This window comes from Uloborus diversus, chromosome 2 (genome assembly GCF_026930045.1).
Source record: "Uloborus diversus isolate 005 chromosome 2, Udiv.v.3.1, whole genome shotgun sequence".
NCBI lineage: Eukaryota > Metazoa > Arthropoda > Arachnida > Araneae > Uloboridae > Uloborus > Uloborus diversus.
This window is the reverse complement of record NC_072732.1, coordinates 212,696,345-212,712,712: the sequence shown is the minus strand read 5'-3', so window position 1 is coordinate 212,712,712 and position 16,368 is coordinate 212,696,345.

The following is a 16,368-nucleotide window of genomic DNA, read 5'->3' as shown; positions in this document are numbered from 1 at the left end:
TGTTATATTTTAAGTTTCTAAGTTAGATAGAATTCAAAGAACCATTTACCATTGCCGTGTCCAAGAGCTTAAAGGTAAGTGTAGCGTACTTTAAAATGAATCAAATCCCACTGCCGCTGCCCAAATATTTATTTTCGTCTCATTTTTTTTTTTTGGACCATTAGGGCCTGATAACATGATGCGTTTTTTGATACGAATGCGCTGTGTTAAATTCATCAATGGTTAGAACTGCCAGCGCTGCCTGAATTCAACCTCTGGGAAAAGGACTTACGAAAGTCCTTACTTGTGTATGAATTATTATGTCAGGATTGGTTATGCATGTTAAATCAAGTACTAAGGGAGGAGAGTTATACCCTACCCCCTTGCTGCCCCCGTGCTTTGTAGTTTACATTAACAGAAAAGCTGAATCGAAGTTTTCTTTACTTGCAAACTACGGAACATCTGAGAAGGTTTTACATAACTAAAATTTAAACTTCCATACAAATACCACAAAATCAAAAAAAAAAAAATAAAACCAAATGACCAAAACCAAAAAGTGGGTCGTTTGTTTCACACGGGCCATGTGAAACTAACCTATGCTAATTGTAACTAGAACTTAAACCTGCAATTACTGCTTAGCTTTGAATTCCTTTCCCCGTTTATTAATATATTTTATGTTTCAGAATAATTTTCTCACACTTTGCGGTTCTTTAAATAGCATCATTAGCATTTTCCTAACATTATTTTATTCAAAACTGTTTCGCAAAACTCTACTTCTACTCTAATATATTTCATTCGAAAAATCCTTCAAAAAGAAAAAAAAATCATCATTTTTATGTCTATACTGTGACAGACGATAAACAATATATGACTCAGTAAAAGAAAAAAAAAAGCCACAACTTCTGTTACATGAAATCAGACGCATGCGTTGTGCCACTTGGCCAGTTTTTCAAACCATTCCCACAGGATGACCATTTTTTAAAATTTTGTTAGATTCTTAAACAGCTCACATTGCATTGCATGCACCGAGATTTCCTGCAACACTCCAACGATGCAGAAGTAAGTATTTTTTTTCTTTAAAATTCAATGATTTACCACCAAAAAAAATCATGCATTTTGATGTTTGATGAAAGTATATTAAAAGAATAAAAAATATCTGAATGCGTTTTGTTGAATAATCTGTCTGAAAAAAGTAAATCGAACTGCGAAAACCAAGGAAGAGCAGCGGACTTGAAATTTGTTTTAGAAATACAATGAAATTTCAATTAACGTTTATCAAGAAACTGGGTTAAAAAACGTAAAATGAGGTAAAGCGTAAATTACGGGAAATACATAGCAGCAGAATTAAATTGCGCCGATGAAAAAACGTAAAATGCGGGGAAAACGTACATTCAGGAAACGTAAAGTTGTGGTTTAAATGTATGTCTGTTTGTTTTCTCTCGTATGAAGCAAAATTTAAAAAAAAAAAAAATCCTGTTTGCTGACTTCCAGAGTTAATATAAATTAAATGAAATACAGTAATAATCTTACAGGCTACAATAAGTTCGACATTTGTTTTATAGTGGGTAAAGGTTTTGCTAAAAATGTATTCATTTAAAATTTTAACTGAGTCTTCTATTTTTCCACCTCAAATGTCAAAGAATTCCTCCGAAACTCTAATACTTTGTTTAAAAAATATGGGAAAACAATGGAACGTAAAACATAAGAGCGCGTGGAAACTTTAGATATTAATAACATTCACATAATGTTTGAATTTATAATTTATACAAAAAACAGTTATGTTTCACATACAGGTAAAAAAAAGTGTGAGAATGAATGTTAAAAAAAAAAAAAAAAAAAAAAAAAAAACCTTATAAAGCAGATTTATCTCTTGTCTACCTGAAAAAAATAGAATGTGGCATGTAAGTGAAATTAAAAAAATTAGACAGTATTTAAAACAAAAGACGTAAACTCAAGCTGTATATTTTGCATAACGTAAGGTATTTCGAAGCTTATAATTGCACAGAGCACGAAATAAAAGAGGCATCTATAAGAGCAAAGATAGCCCAGAGTTTCCATATATTATAATAGTTGACATTAACACTAAAAAAAAAGAGATATCGGCAAAAAAGAAAAAAAATGTTAAAGAGAATTTTTAGCAGTGTATATATAAGTTATCAACAAATTAATATTAGCTGCTTATAACTAGGGTGGATCCAGCTAATGCTTTTGAGAAGAAATTTAACCTCTGAAAATAAAAAAAAAATATTTAATTGATCACGTCGCTATCTACCAATTACAAAGAAAACGTAAAAAGCAAGACAAACAAAAGTAAACGATGAGCTGTTCATAAATGATGTCACTTTTTTTTTCAAAAATTTTGACTTTTCTTCCCACCTTTGTTACTAAGAGTCACACTTCATGTTACCTCTCCCCCCCCCCTCTTGTCTCATGAAATGCTATTTTACATCATACTTTTTTCATGCATCTTCATTAAAATGTGGCGTCACATTTTTGTAACCCCCTTCCTCCCCTTTCACCAACTGCTACATTTTCACGAGACCCCCTCAAAGCATCGTTTGGAGATAGCCCCTAAGATATTTTAACTGCTCAGTTCTCTTCGCGTTTTAAAATCTGTAATTTTACTTAGAAATATGATAAATTTCATATTTTTTTCAAAATCCCCATTGTACGTAAAACACCCTGATATTTTCTGATAACAAATAGAGCATGAAGGTGTTCAGTAAAAATTAAGTAAGATAAATTTGAAAAAGATTAAGAACCACTTATCGGGATAATAGCAGCAAGTGAGGAATAAAACCTCATCTTGTTCTATTCCTGTTTCGTAATTTCGGGAATTAATCTATTTGTAGTGCTATCACATAATGGTAAAAAATACCGTCTAGACAGAAAGAGTCATTTGTTGATGAAAATCTGTCTGATCTTCTTCCTGTATTAAATGTTTAACGATACCCAAAAATCCTATTTTTTACGCGTTAGTTTTTCGAAATGTTATCACTGTATATAATGCCATTTCGTTTATTTTCATGTGAAAATGCAGTTTTCATGATTGACAACAATTAAAAAAATGAACTTCGTTCTTGTTAATTCAAATACAAACGTATTTACACCCACATCCTCACCAGAAAAAAACATGCACGTACACATTTAGCCATACATACATAGAGCTTTATAGCTAAGATGGGATGTGTGAGAACGTCTTAGATTAAAAATTTGATTTGTTGAGATAAAAGTTAGTGATATTTGATTGATCCATTTTTACTTCATTTTACAAAAAAAAAAAAAGAAGTATTGTATTCGTGAAAAAATTTTCACTCAAAAATCGACCTTAATTTCCATTTTGCTCACCCCGAATGAATGTTGAGTTTTTCTTTCGACCCGACCACACGGGCATATATACCTAAGACCGTATAGACGCCCGAAATATCCACTTTGACGATTCCCGAGTTAATTACAACGAGTTTTTCTCGTGACGTCTGTATGTACATATGTATGTATGTGCGTATGTATGTCGCATAACTCAAGAAGGGTATGTCATAGAAAGTTGAAATTTGGTACGTAGATTCCTAATAGGGTCTAGTTGTGCACCTTCCCTTTTTGGTTGCATTCGGGTGTTTCTAAAGGGGTCTTTTTCACCTTTTTGGGGGGAAATCATTGTTAATTTCGATGCAAGCTCAAATGGTGCTATAATTTGGCGGACACTTGGCGATAAATCATAAGTCTTTTTGTCGCAAGTTTTGTCGCCAACTTGGTGAAAAATTTGGAGATTTTTTTAGTTTTTAACTGGTTTCAATTTGGCCATTGTTGGTGATATTTAGAGATTTAACTATTGAATCACATTAAAATTGCCAATAATGGGGAAATAACTTTAAATTGGTGTAAAAGGAAGTCATGTGATGCAGACATCAGCTCGTTTATTTTTATAAAACTCAGACACCCCCCTTCTCATTGAAAAAATCGCTTTACTTATTCGTCCTTTGTTAATACAAACGTAAAGTAACCTAATTATCCCGATGTAAATCATTCATGAGGGCTATAGGCTATAGTACTATGGCAGAAAGTACAAATGCATTTTAAAGCCACTAAAACGGCTAAGTACAAACGCGCATAGCTTTAAGTTTTTGATCCGATCATCCGTCATTTGGTTGGAACATAATTAGTAAGTAAAATATAATAATACAGCATTAAAACGCTCAAATTAGCATCAATTGGCAGTTGGTTGCGAACCTGTGCATTTTAACCCTGTATATCTTTTACATTTGAATTTCTATTAAAATTTAAATAGTCAGTTAAGTTAAAGAAAAGCATTCAATAACATTAAGAAAAAGAACGCTACGAACTTAAATTTTTGGGATGGCAGAAATTCTCCATTTTCCTAATAGAATTCCAAACTTTGCAGAATGATGATACTTTTGCCGAATGGAAACTCTAAATTTACGCCTAATAATGATAACTTTGCCGAATAGAGCTCCAAATTTCGTCGAATGATGATATTTTAGCCGAATCGTCCATAAATTTGGCGGATAAGAATATTTTTGGGAAGTCACAGTGACCTTCCATTGGAGTGCCCCTGATTGAGATTTCCAATAGAATATGAAACAATTTGCCAAAACTAAATCAAACGACATTAAAAGCTTTTTTAACCTCGCAGCAGGCGCGTCCAATGCACAAACATGAAAGGTCGCGCGTATTTCTTGATACACTATTCAATACGTATACATATCTCCCAGATAAAAACAGTAGATGTGTAGACTGCTACTGATGCTTGGAAAGTATCAATGATGACTAAAAATTTGTCAGAAGGAAGGGAAAAGAATAGGTAGAGTCAGACTTTTGCAGATCACGTAGTTGTATCTCGTCAGGCAAGTGCACTTATCATTTTGTATTATAATTTAAGGTTATTTTTACGTTTATAAGTGAGTTTAGTATTAGAATAGAAGCAGTGTATCTGAGAAATACGGGCAACTGTTAAAGACATTTCTTGTGACATTCGATTTTATGTGTTTTATAAGAAGTTGATATTATACTGGAGCACCAGTTTTGACATATTTTATCGCTAAAAAAGTGAACAGTAATTAAACCTATAATAATAAAAATAAATAGAAAATCGGATGCAACAAAAAATTCAAGTCTCATTGAAATGTCAAGTAGAAGCATGGTAGCGACGCATGCCATATTTTTCTGTTTTCGCCAACGTAGAAAATAAAAAAGTCGCCCATTTTTTTTTTCACCCGCGACTGCCGAAAGCTAGTAAATCTTATGCAGGTGAAAAGCAGTTTTTTTTGTTGTATGAACTGTTTTTTCTTTATGTTAAGAGAAAATGCTCAAAAAATGTGAAATGTATATTATTGGAATTTCAATAGGACCTCGTGTTAATTCCGTTTTTATGATATAGTGAGAAGCAAAAGGGATTTTAAGTGCCAAATTTAAAACTTCGAGATGACCAGTAAAATGGTTAGGGCAAGTCTCATCTGCTAAGGGGCAAGAGATAGTCTTAGTAGCTCTGGTAGGTTCTGCTATTCAGCATGTTTGCGAAAGACCAATGTAATTCAACTGAACTTTAAATGCGTTTTATTCAAAACTTCAAAATCTCACCTACATCCCTTTGCTTCTCGCTGCCTCATATTTTGTTCGTAAGAAACGTTTTTCACTGCAATTCACAAGTAACTCTACCTAACTGTGAATCACCGATTGGAATAAAACTTTGCACATCAAAATAACACTTAAAAATATTGAATCCGTGCTTTTTTTTTTTTTTTTTTTTAATCGGCAACAAACACCTTTAACGGCGAGAAATTTATCCCTAAATGTTGAATAATTGGGAATTTGAGGTTACAATATATTCTTTTATTTTAAATTTTGATGACAAAGAATCAAACAATGACTGACAATCTGAAAAAATAAAAAAACTAAACAAACTTAAGTTAGAGGATATAAAAGTCTGAAAATACTATCAATAGGGGTAAATCATCCTTCGCAATATTACCCCATCATGATGAATGAATCTAAAATTAAAATCTATCGTACGGAGATCACGTTATTTAACAATAGAAAGCTCTAGTTTTAGCAATGCAATATTTTCATTCTACTATAATTAGGAGAGAAGTTTGGAAGAACAACCTTTTTTATTCTTTTCGCACATTTGGAGTTTTTTTACTGACTTGTATTTCGAACAATTTTCAAAATAAAATCTAAAAATTGACAGGATTACTTATCTTGTCGTATGTGTCCTTCATACCAAATTTTATAGAAATCGGAATAGGAGAGGTCAAGAAGGTGTTTTTTCTGACATGTCTCATGTAGGCTTGCCAGACGTCCCGGTCGGTTTACTTCATCCCGGAAAAAGATAAATTTGATTATAAAAGACCAAAAAGGTCTGGAAATAACTAACTGCGAAGGATTATCTCTACATAGTATAAAATGAAGTCTCCAAAAAGCGTCTGTTTGTTTGAACGCGCAAAATTCGAGAACTACCCTGCCGATTTCGCTGAAATTTTCACAGCATCTTTCTTTTAGCACCGGAAAGGTTTGCAGACGATTTCGAAAAAAATACGATGAGTAGTTCTTTTTTTATTCCAATTTGGGCCCAATTTTCACATAATTCCCGAATATGAGAGTGAAAATCTACTTGCACATACTATTATCACATATCTCCGGAAAGGGTAGAATTTTCCGCAATCTACGCAATTTGTTTCAACGCTCTAACTTAATTACGGCGGGAGTTATTTGCGTTTTTAGCTCGAATTTGTTTAGGCTTAGCTGAAATTATGGCATAAAAAAAGAAGGAATTGGAATTGTCCCACAGTTTTCTTTTTGACATCATTATAAAAAACGACATTTTTCACTCCAGATCTATCTCGACCTTTGGTCGAAAAACTAAGCTTCTATCTCGAAAAGAAAAAAGTTACTAGCCTTTTTTAAATCAAGTACAAAAAATCTGATTTCCATTCAAATTGTTAACCATTTTCTTTCGCATTTTAATTCCTTAAATTAATTTCAATTTGTGTTTTCATGGTTACGCTTTTTAAATCCATCTTTCTCGATTTAATTTCTTAAAAGTATTTTAATATCTGTCGTCATTGTTTGGGAGGGAAATTTTGCATGATGTTTAGTTATTTATTTATTTAAGCCTGATTTTTAAATGTACGTCACTTGACACAATTTTTACTCTTAAGGTGAAAAGGGCAAAGCCGGGCAACGCAGTTCGTTTAGGATAATTTCTTTATCATTTGTAACATTGACTTGTAAAAATAATGTCGGATTAGTTCATGATGATTTTTACGAGATTAAAACTATAAAGGACTGTCTAAAAAAGTCCAATAAAAGGAAAGGTCTATTTAAATATTGTAAACATTTTTATTCTTCATTCAAAGTGTTTTTTATAACTAAAAAAGATTGTAAATATATACATCTAAGAAGTGAAATGCTCAAATTTTATTTGCTTAGGCAATTTTTTGTTTATATTTTATGTTCAAAGTTAGCAATCATTTATTCATAGCACATTGCTAATAAACTGCTCTATAAAACACTCCAAAAGTCAGCCACAGGTGTGTACCCTTTTGAATTCTAGCGATGCTCGGGGGAGGGGGGGGGGGGGTGCATTTCGGTGTCCCGGTCGAACATTTCAGAAATCTGGCCAGCCTACTCATAAGGCAACTAGCGGCACGACGGGGTAAGATTGCGAGGGATGATTTACTCCTTTAAATACGAGGGCTGTTTTTTTTATCAACTTCCAATGTGGTATAAAAATAAAACTAGTGAGAGTAATTAAATAAATTTATTATCAAAAGTTAGGTACATTATTAGTGACTTTTCAACATAATCGCCATTTAAATTGAGGCATTTTCATACCTGGGTACAAGCTTCTTAATACCTTCTTCATAGAAGTTTGCCGCCAGTGATTTGAGATGGGTCTCCACGACATTTTTTGTAGCCTAACTTGTCAGTTACGATAGTGTATAGGGCTGACCTTGAAATCTCAGGACACTGATCGGATAGGTCCGTAATCGTAAACTTGCGATAGCTTCTTACAGTTTGGTCAACTCGATCATCGAGGTCTTCGTTTGCGACCGACTTTCTTCCTTGCCCCCCCCCCCCCCCACCATGAATGTCACCTCGTCCATCGTTAAATTTCCTACACCAATCACGCACTGCACTGTCACTCATAAAGCTTTCACCGTAGACTCGTTTCATTCTACGGTGAATCTCACACTTGGCGGGAGATTCTACCATACCCATGTTTATGTGTCGAGAATTAGGCCCAAGCTAGATAAACTGGTAATGGCGTCGGACGCCCGAAAACGAGTGAGGTTGCAGGTGTCACAGTGGGAGAGGTGCGCAGTCGACTGCCGCGCATTTCTGGCCGATGCCGCTCGCCCTGCCGTGTAGCGGCACGATCGGAAAACAGCCCTCGTAGTGTTTTAAGAAAAATCCTGAAACACACCAGTTTGTTTAGTTTTTCCAAACTGTCAATCATTATTTGAATTTTTGTAATTAAAATTTAAAATAAAAGAATATATCTTCACCTCAGAGCAACAGTAAGATATCTTAGTATTATTTCTGGAATTAGATATCTTACTGTTGCCTTGAGGCGACGATATTTTAACTTTTAATTCCCAATTATCCAATATTAAGGATACATTTACCTCGTTAAAGGCGTTTTGATGCCGATAAAAAATCACGGGTTCAATATTTTTAAGTATTCTATCGATGTGCAAAGTTTTGTTCCAATCGATGATACACTTTTGGGTAGGGTTATTTGTCAGACTTCGTTCGATACTTCAATTTTATGCTACAAGCCTTATACAAGTGTGTATATGTATACAGTGGTTCCCAAAAGTCTTCGTACACCTACGACTTTCAACGAAATAGGCCCCAATCAATTGGTTAGAATTAATATTTCGGAATAGGTATTTAATTATGAGATCTATGATCAATTTTTAACAAAACTACATGAAAAGTTTTTAAAAAATATTAAAACTTAATTTTTTAAAAGTCAAAAACCCAAAAGTGCCGGAAATTTTATCTCAAAAAAGTCTTCGTACACTTCAAAAAATGTATATATATTATTGCATAATCCAACTTTTTATTATTATTTAGTAGAATATCATGTAGTATCAACAATACCTTTTAAACGTCTGAGAATAGATTTCATTCTTTTTTCTTTCATTTTTTTGCGTAATTTCTGAGTTAAGTGTTCAACCACACTTCGAGTCTTACTGTTTCTAGCTCTATTTTCGTTTTAAAGCTCTATTTTCGTAATCTAGCCTCCAGATATATCTAAATACGTTACATTAAGTTAAAATCTGGAGATTGAGGGGTATTTTCTAAACTTTAGGACAATTTTCGAGGCACTAGACGCAAACTTTGAAAACCGTGTGCTTCTTATCATTATCTTGATAAAAAAACAAAGTTGTTTCCAGTAACCAAATTTTTGGCTAAGAGTTCAAAATTGGTTTTTAAAATATTTAAAGGAACAGCATGATTCATTATTTCATCAAAAAATTACAAACTACCAAGTCCTGATGCTGATATGCACCCTCACACTAGAACACCTCCACCGTCCTGATTAACTGATCCAAATAAGTTCTTAAGATTAAGTTCCTAATTTTTTCTTCTACTTACAGTTATACAACAATCTAACCAAAAATGTTGAATTAATATTTATCTATAAGTAAGACGTGATTCTAAAACGTTTTTTTGCTTATTTATCATTGATTTTTGCTACGAAAAGCGTAAGCTTTCTGTTCTACGCACGACCAAGAAAATTTCTGCGGGAAGAGGTCCCATTAAATCCAGCAAATCAGAGAACTTGGCGAACAATTTTAGGTGAAAATTAAATGTAAAATGTTTCATTTAACTCTGCAGAAACTTTTACAGCACGCAAATGTGTATTTTTCATAATTTTTTTAACTTTAAATCTCCGATCACGCTTTGTCAACTTTGCCGGTTGACCTTTTCTTACCTTGTTTTCGGTCCGATTCCTTTCTTTAAAGCATTTTATCAAGAACTTTACTATACAAACAAATAAATTAACTAATTTAGAGACATTTCAAACCAATTTACCACTACTGTGGGGGAAAAAATCAAATTTTGAATGGTGTTTGCGGTTTTTTTACGAATACCAGCCATTTTAAAGTAATTAGCACAATATTAAGGAATAAATAAACAAAAAATTAAAGCCAAATGACTTATAAGGGTCAACACAATGTAAAAATAATAATAAAACGCCATATGATAATTTTAATCATGAATTTATTCGAAAATATTTGAGTGTACGATGACTTTTGTGGCGTGTTATTTCTCTGTCTATTCGTTTTCTGACCCATTTCAAAAAGAAAATCCGTCAATATTTTGAAAAAAACCAATGGGTTGTATTTAGAATGACATAGGAATGATGTGAAAAAGTATTGCACTTCATATTCGAATTCAGTTTCGAGTTATTTTGGTTTTCCTAGAAAATTTCAAAGTGTACGAACACTTTTGGGAGCCACTGTATGCTTTTAATTATACCTTTTTTTCCGTTTTCAGAAATAGCATCATTTACTGGATTCTATTTTTAATGAACTTCAGCCAAATGGTAAAAGGTTTAGACAACAACCGGGAGAAGGTTCTCCCAGATGGAACGAACTTGCTCTGCGAAAGAATTGAAGAGTAAATACGTTTGTATTAAATGATTCATGTAACATTTTAAAGAAACGAGCACAAGCCCTTTATTGTTTCGCATGTAACCTATGAAAAGCGACAAAATGTTCAAATTGCCTTACGTTATTTTGCTACAGTTTATAGCTTTTTAAAATGTAATTTGATAGGAATCGTTAATGAAAAGATTCGTGTTATTTTGTAGTCAAAATCATTTTTTTAAATTGGAGAAAATGATGTGATTCAAATTTTTATTTTATATCATTAAACAATCTCTTGTAAATTTTGCAGGCAGTTACATTTTTTTTCTTTGTTACATCGTGTTAAAATATTTCGTAAAAAAAAAAAAAAAAAAAAAAAAAAAAAACTGCACCTGAGACCCAGAGGGCGTAAGTCACATTATGATAATTTTACAGGAGAGAAGAAAAAACTTTCCTGGTGCATGCAAAGGATGTGACACGTGCTTTTTTAACCCTGGTAAAAAATATTAAAAATGATTTTTTTTTTTAAGATTGGGGTTGTTTCTTTCAGGCAAAAGCAGTACATTTTGTCACTGAAATTGATAGAATAAGCAAAAAAAAAAAAAAAAAACATGGACCCAGAAAATGTTACCATTTTCCCAACAGTTATTTTTTAATTAATTTTATTAAATGCCCGATTTTTCAAAGAAGCCATGGTCTTGATGACGTCATAAATGATGCTCTTTGGCGTATCTTTCTACAGCGTTTCCACGTTATGATAATCAAGGAGCGAATTAAAACTGCGCTCTAAGCCAACCATAACTATCAACCATATCGTTGCCAATACAAGTGAGTAAAGATGCGAATTAAATATTTTTCTGTGTGATTGGCAACATAGACTGGGCATTTCATCATTTGTGACGTCATCGGCAGAAGCTTTAAGAATGTAAGCGCACCGATTTAAGTATTTTTTTAAAAACATTAAACTTAAACAAATTATTTAAAAAATCTTACTAATATTATATATGCGAAAGTTTGTCTGTATGGATGTATGGATGTATGGATGGATGTATGGATGTTTGTTACTCTTTCACGCAAAAACTACTGAACGGATTTTGATGAAACTTTACAATAATATAGCTTATGCATCAGAATAACACATAGGGTAGTTTTCGTCCCGTTATGGGGGGGAAAACCCCCTTAGGGGGGTAATAAAGCACAATTTTTGTATAAATTCTCTAATATTGGGATGAAAAAATACTTGCACATATTTACATTATATGTCCATCGAAAGCTCTGATTTTTCTGCTGAAGATGGCACCTGTTCGAAATTTCTAAGTAGAATAAAAAACGAGTTATGAGCTTTTTAGATCCATGTTCGAAGGCTTTCCTCAACTCAATACAGTATTTAGTGTATCATCTCAACTCCCTGTCGATAGCGACAATTGTTGTATTGTTGACTTTCTTTGCTTTTCGTGATTGTTCAAGGCTTTTCTCAAGTCAAATCTTAAAGTAAGATTTTTGCACAAGATTGGCAAATAATACATGATTTGGCTGATGATTTTCCATTTAAACGGAACTTTAATGTAATTAATGGTTTTTATTATTATTTATGCTAATTGAACACTTACTCATTATCCAAACAACCAGCAGATCGCCAAAATTTTTGCAGAAAGATTTCCGTAGCTGATGCATTTGGCAGTTTTTTCAACGTTGCTGTTTTTGAAACCGAAGACTACGTCATAATGTTTCTCAGCTTTCACCATGTAAACAAAATATCGCCAATCAAATAATTTTCAAAAGACTTTTTTTACTGTGTTAAATAATCCAGCAACTAAATTAGGCAAATCCATAAACAGCACAAAAACTTCCATTAATTTTCCTTTTTGCACAATTTCAAACAATCACCAAATTTTATTACTTATTTTGGTAACATTTCGGATGAAACTGTTTAGCGCCATTTTATGGTGACCAAAAATATCTCAGCATCTGGCGACGATATCTCTGTAACGAAAATTAATATCATATCGTTTTACAAAGTAAGGAAAGAATGGGAGAGCATCATCGAAGGTACCTCGAAACGACTTTCGCAAATTCGGTAAAATCGCACCAAGAGCCACAATGATTGAAATTTCCCGAAATAACTAAAGCAAGTATAAGGGGATTACGAGCGCAGCTACTTTTTTTTAATCACTTCGTACTTCATTAGCCATACAGAGAAGGTTTTAGACTCCATGTTAAAAAAAAAGTATCAACAGATTAATCTTTTTAAACATGAGAAGATTAATTTCATGTTTTTTAAATTTGTATATGCTTAAATAAAGTGCTTTCGTTTCTAAATCAATACTACTTTGTTCTTTATACTTATTGCTATTTTAGTTTTATGGGTAAGGAAGAAACTCGATTTTTAATCACGTCAAAAAGATGTGTTTTAAATTCTTTTACTTAAAACAGAAAACAAAAGCAAGTAACGATTTTTTCTAATAATTATTACTGACCCAGGCAACGCCGGGTATTTTTGCTAGTAAAGAATATTTCAAAAGAAAGAAAAATGTCTAACAGCGTTGAAAATTTTAATAAGTGAGAAAAGTTAGTGGTCATTAAGTAAAATTAAAATTTAATTTTAAAGTTAAAAATTATTTTTATTTATTTCTTAAAAAAATTAAAATGAAAAATATTTTTTACTATTTTTATTTAAAAAAGTAAAAAAAAGCAAAATAAAATTAAATAAATAAAATAAAAAATAAAGCCTATCAAAATAGATAAAATAAATAAATGTGTAAAATAAAAATAAATACATAAAATAAAAAAAGGACGTAAGAAATTAATAAGTAAAGAAACAAAAAAAAGGGTAAAACTTACTGTTAATAATGTAAAACGTTTTATTCTGTTAATATTTGAGACTCAACAGGATATTGGAATTCCTCGTCAAAATTTGGTTTTAGTTTGAACGCTCAGTTTTATAGCCAAAATACGTTGGTGTCGGTTAGTTTTGCACGATGATGATATCGAAGAAGATATAAAATTCAATTGTTTTAAAGAACGTACAACAAATATTGATACTAAAAGAGAAACGAAATATGTTCTATCTTTCAAACATAGAATATGTTATCATAACCTTTAGGTCCGAACTTCTGCCTGAATAGGTAAATGATAGACTATATTAATCATACAACTTACTTTTTTTTTTGTCATCTAGGTTAATTTCGTTTTTTTGTTCTCACATGCTTATTCTGTATTCGCTGAAAGAAATGCATTTTTTTTAACCTTCAAATTTCAATATTTTCTGGATTTTTGTAGGAAATTAAATACGTGTTTCGTCAAGTATCTCTAAAACTCACTTTTGTAGGTGCTGCCATTAACCTGTATACAACATATTTTCATATTTAGAAGGTAGTAAAGTACTTCAATCTGCTACTACGTAAATCAGAAATTAGATATTCAAATTAGGTAGTTTAGTTTTAATTTGATCACCTTGATTCAGATTTTTCCGACTCCTACGCACTTGGGACGGTAACTAGGCTAATAACCAATGTTGTTCCCATAGGGTACACTCCATATATGCCGTATACTCTCAAAAATTTTTTAGAACTATAGTGTACACCCTCAAACTTCAAAATTTTTTATTTATAATTCAGATTATATCATCGCATTTTAAAATTTCCCTAAAGCAAAACTAATATATTTATGCTAACCCACAAGTAACCGTATTTCTTTATATTTCTTAACACTTATAATCACATACACATATTGTGCATAATGAATTACTGGGAGTATACCCTCAGAAAAATTGATGGCAACATCACTGCTAATAACTGAGAAAATTACTGTTATAAGAACCAATGCTAAGAAAGTATTCTGCATAAACATGCTATTAAAGCCTTGTAACACTATTAAAGAACAAATCGAAATTTCTGTAATACTAGCGAAGAAAACGTAAATTGTTTCATCGATTATTTCCATCCAATTATAAATACTTTACCTCTCTTTGTTAAATTAATTTAAACATGTTTAAAATTTCAGATACAAGGAAAACGTGACGCGTCCTTATACATGGAAAGAAAAAGTGGCCTACCAGACTACATGTTTCTCCTTTCCAACATTTAAATGCACTAAATATAAGTAAGTGATTCAAAAGTTTGCAAAATATAATCCAGATTTAAAATAAATCATAATTCGCAACTCCAACGAACTATAGGGGGCACTGAAGTCACTGTCTAATGGCGGAATTGAAAACTAAAACAAACGCACATGGTAACGAAGAAAATGCTAAATGTGTTGTGATTTTTGTTCGTACGTATGATTTTTTCGCTTTATTCTTTTTAAATTAATTTTCAAAGTCTTGTGGATATTCTGGCCCACGTAGAAAGAAATGAGAATTCAAGAAGCATTACTAAACGTTAAAGATTAATGCAAACTACGTAGTTCGTAGTTCTAAGCAGCTATTTCCACGATGTTGAATTCGATATTTATCAATTCTTGATAAAACTAAATGATAATTGTGGCCTGACAAGAACAACAGTTAATGCTAGAAAATTCAATATGACATTACAAATTATTATCGAAAGAAGATGATACTTCTTTGCCTTGCTTGGCTAGCGCTAATTTTTTTTTCCATTTGTAGCTGGGTTATTTCTCTCGAATTCCCGAATCGGTTCATTTAAAAATTTTCTGTTTCGATTTTTCTAATTTCTGCGTTACGATTTAATTGTGTCATGTTATGCAAATCATCAACAAATTTCTCACGGATATATGGTGGTAGTTTTCTTTTCAGTTGATTGACCATTATTTCCTTTCACTTATCGAATTCTGTAATCTTACTACCATTTTATTCCACTCATGATAAAAATTAAAAATGGTTTAACTAAAAACGCGAAATCTCGCCAAGGCTACTTTGCTCGCACTATACTAATACTATAACCCTAAACAAATTTGGCGAAACCTTTCAGCTGAGAATAAAAGGAATAAAGTAAATTCTTTCTCGGTTATTCATTTTGTTCTACGATAATATATTCAAGAAAATATTTTGCATACTGTCCATTCCAACTAAATGCTGCTGTAAAATATGGTAAGTTTAATTAATTTAAGATTAAAAAAAAAACCATATTCTTACGAATTCATACAAAACAATAAAAATTTTTACCTTATATAACGTTATCCAAGTTTGTTAATCCAGTATTTTCGCTTTTACCAATTATTAAGGAAATAATGAAAACTAACATTATTTTGAGAAGCTCGAGAATACTACTAAGTGACGAATTAATTTCTGTAGCTGAAAGCAAACTAAGACACATTGATTGCGTTAATAAATACTCAGAACAAACTGCTTGTGTTTACGTCAACTGACAAACGTGGAACGCAACGTGGCAATGTTTAAGTTTCATTTGCAGTTTTGTAAATCACCGCAAGGTGGCGTATTCGAGCGCTGGAGTTCCGAATACAGTGACCGTCGCTTATTTGAATCATGTTTGTTTAACAGTTATGATTCAATAAAGCATAAATGGATGATGATTATTATTTTTAATATAAAATTCTATATACAGTTTGACTATCGATTACATGGAAAGCTAATATCCGGTTTATAGGCGGAAATGGACGTATCTATTAGTTTATAGGGGTGTTAATTTTTTTGTTTCAGATGTGCACTTTTTCATCTTTATTATTTAGCCTTAGTTTTGTAAAAATGAAAATTTGCTCGCAGCAACATTTTTTAAAACTAAAGTAGATTCTATCTCTATTCTCACGGCAAAAGTTAATTGATTTATTTATTCACAACAAAGTTTTGAGC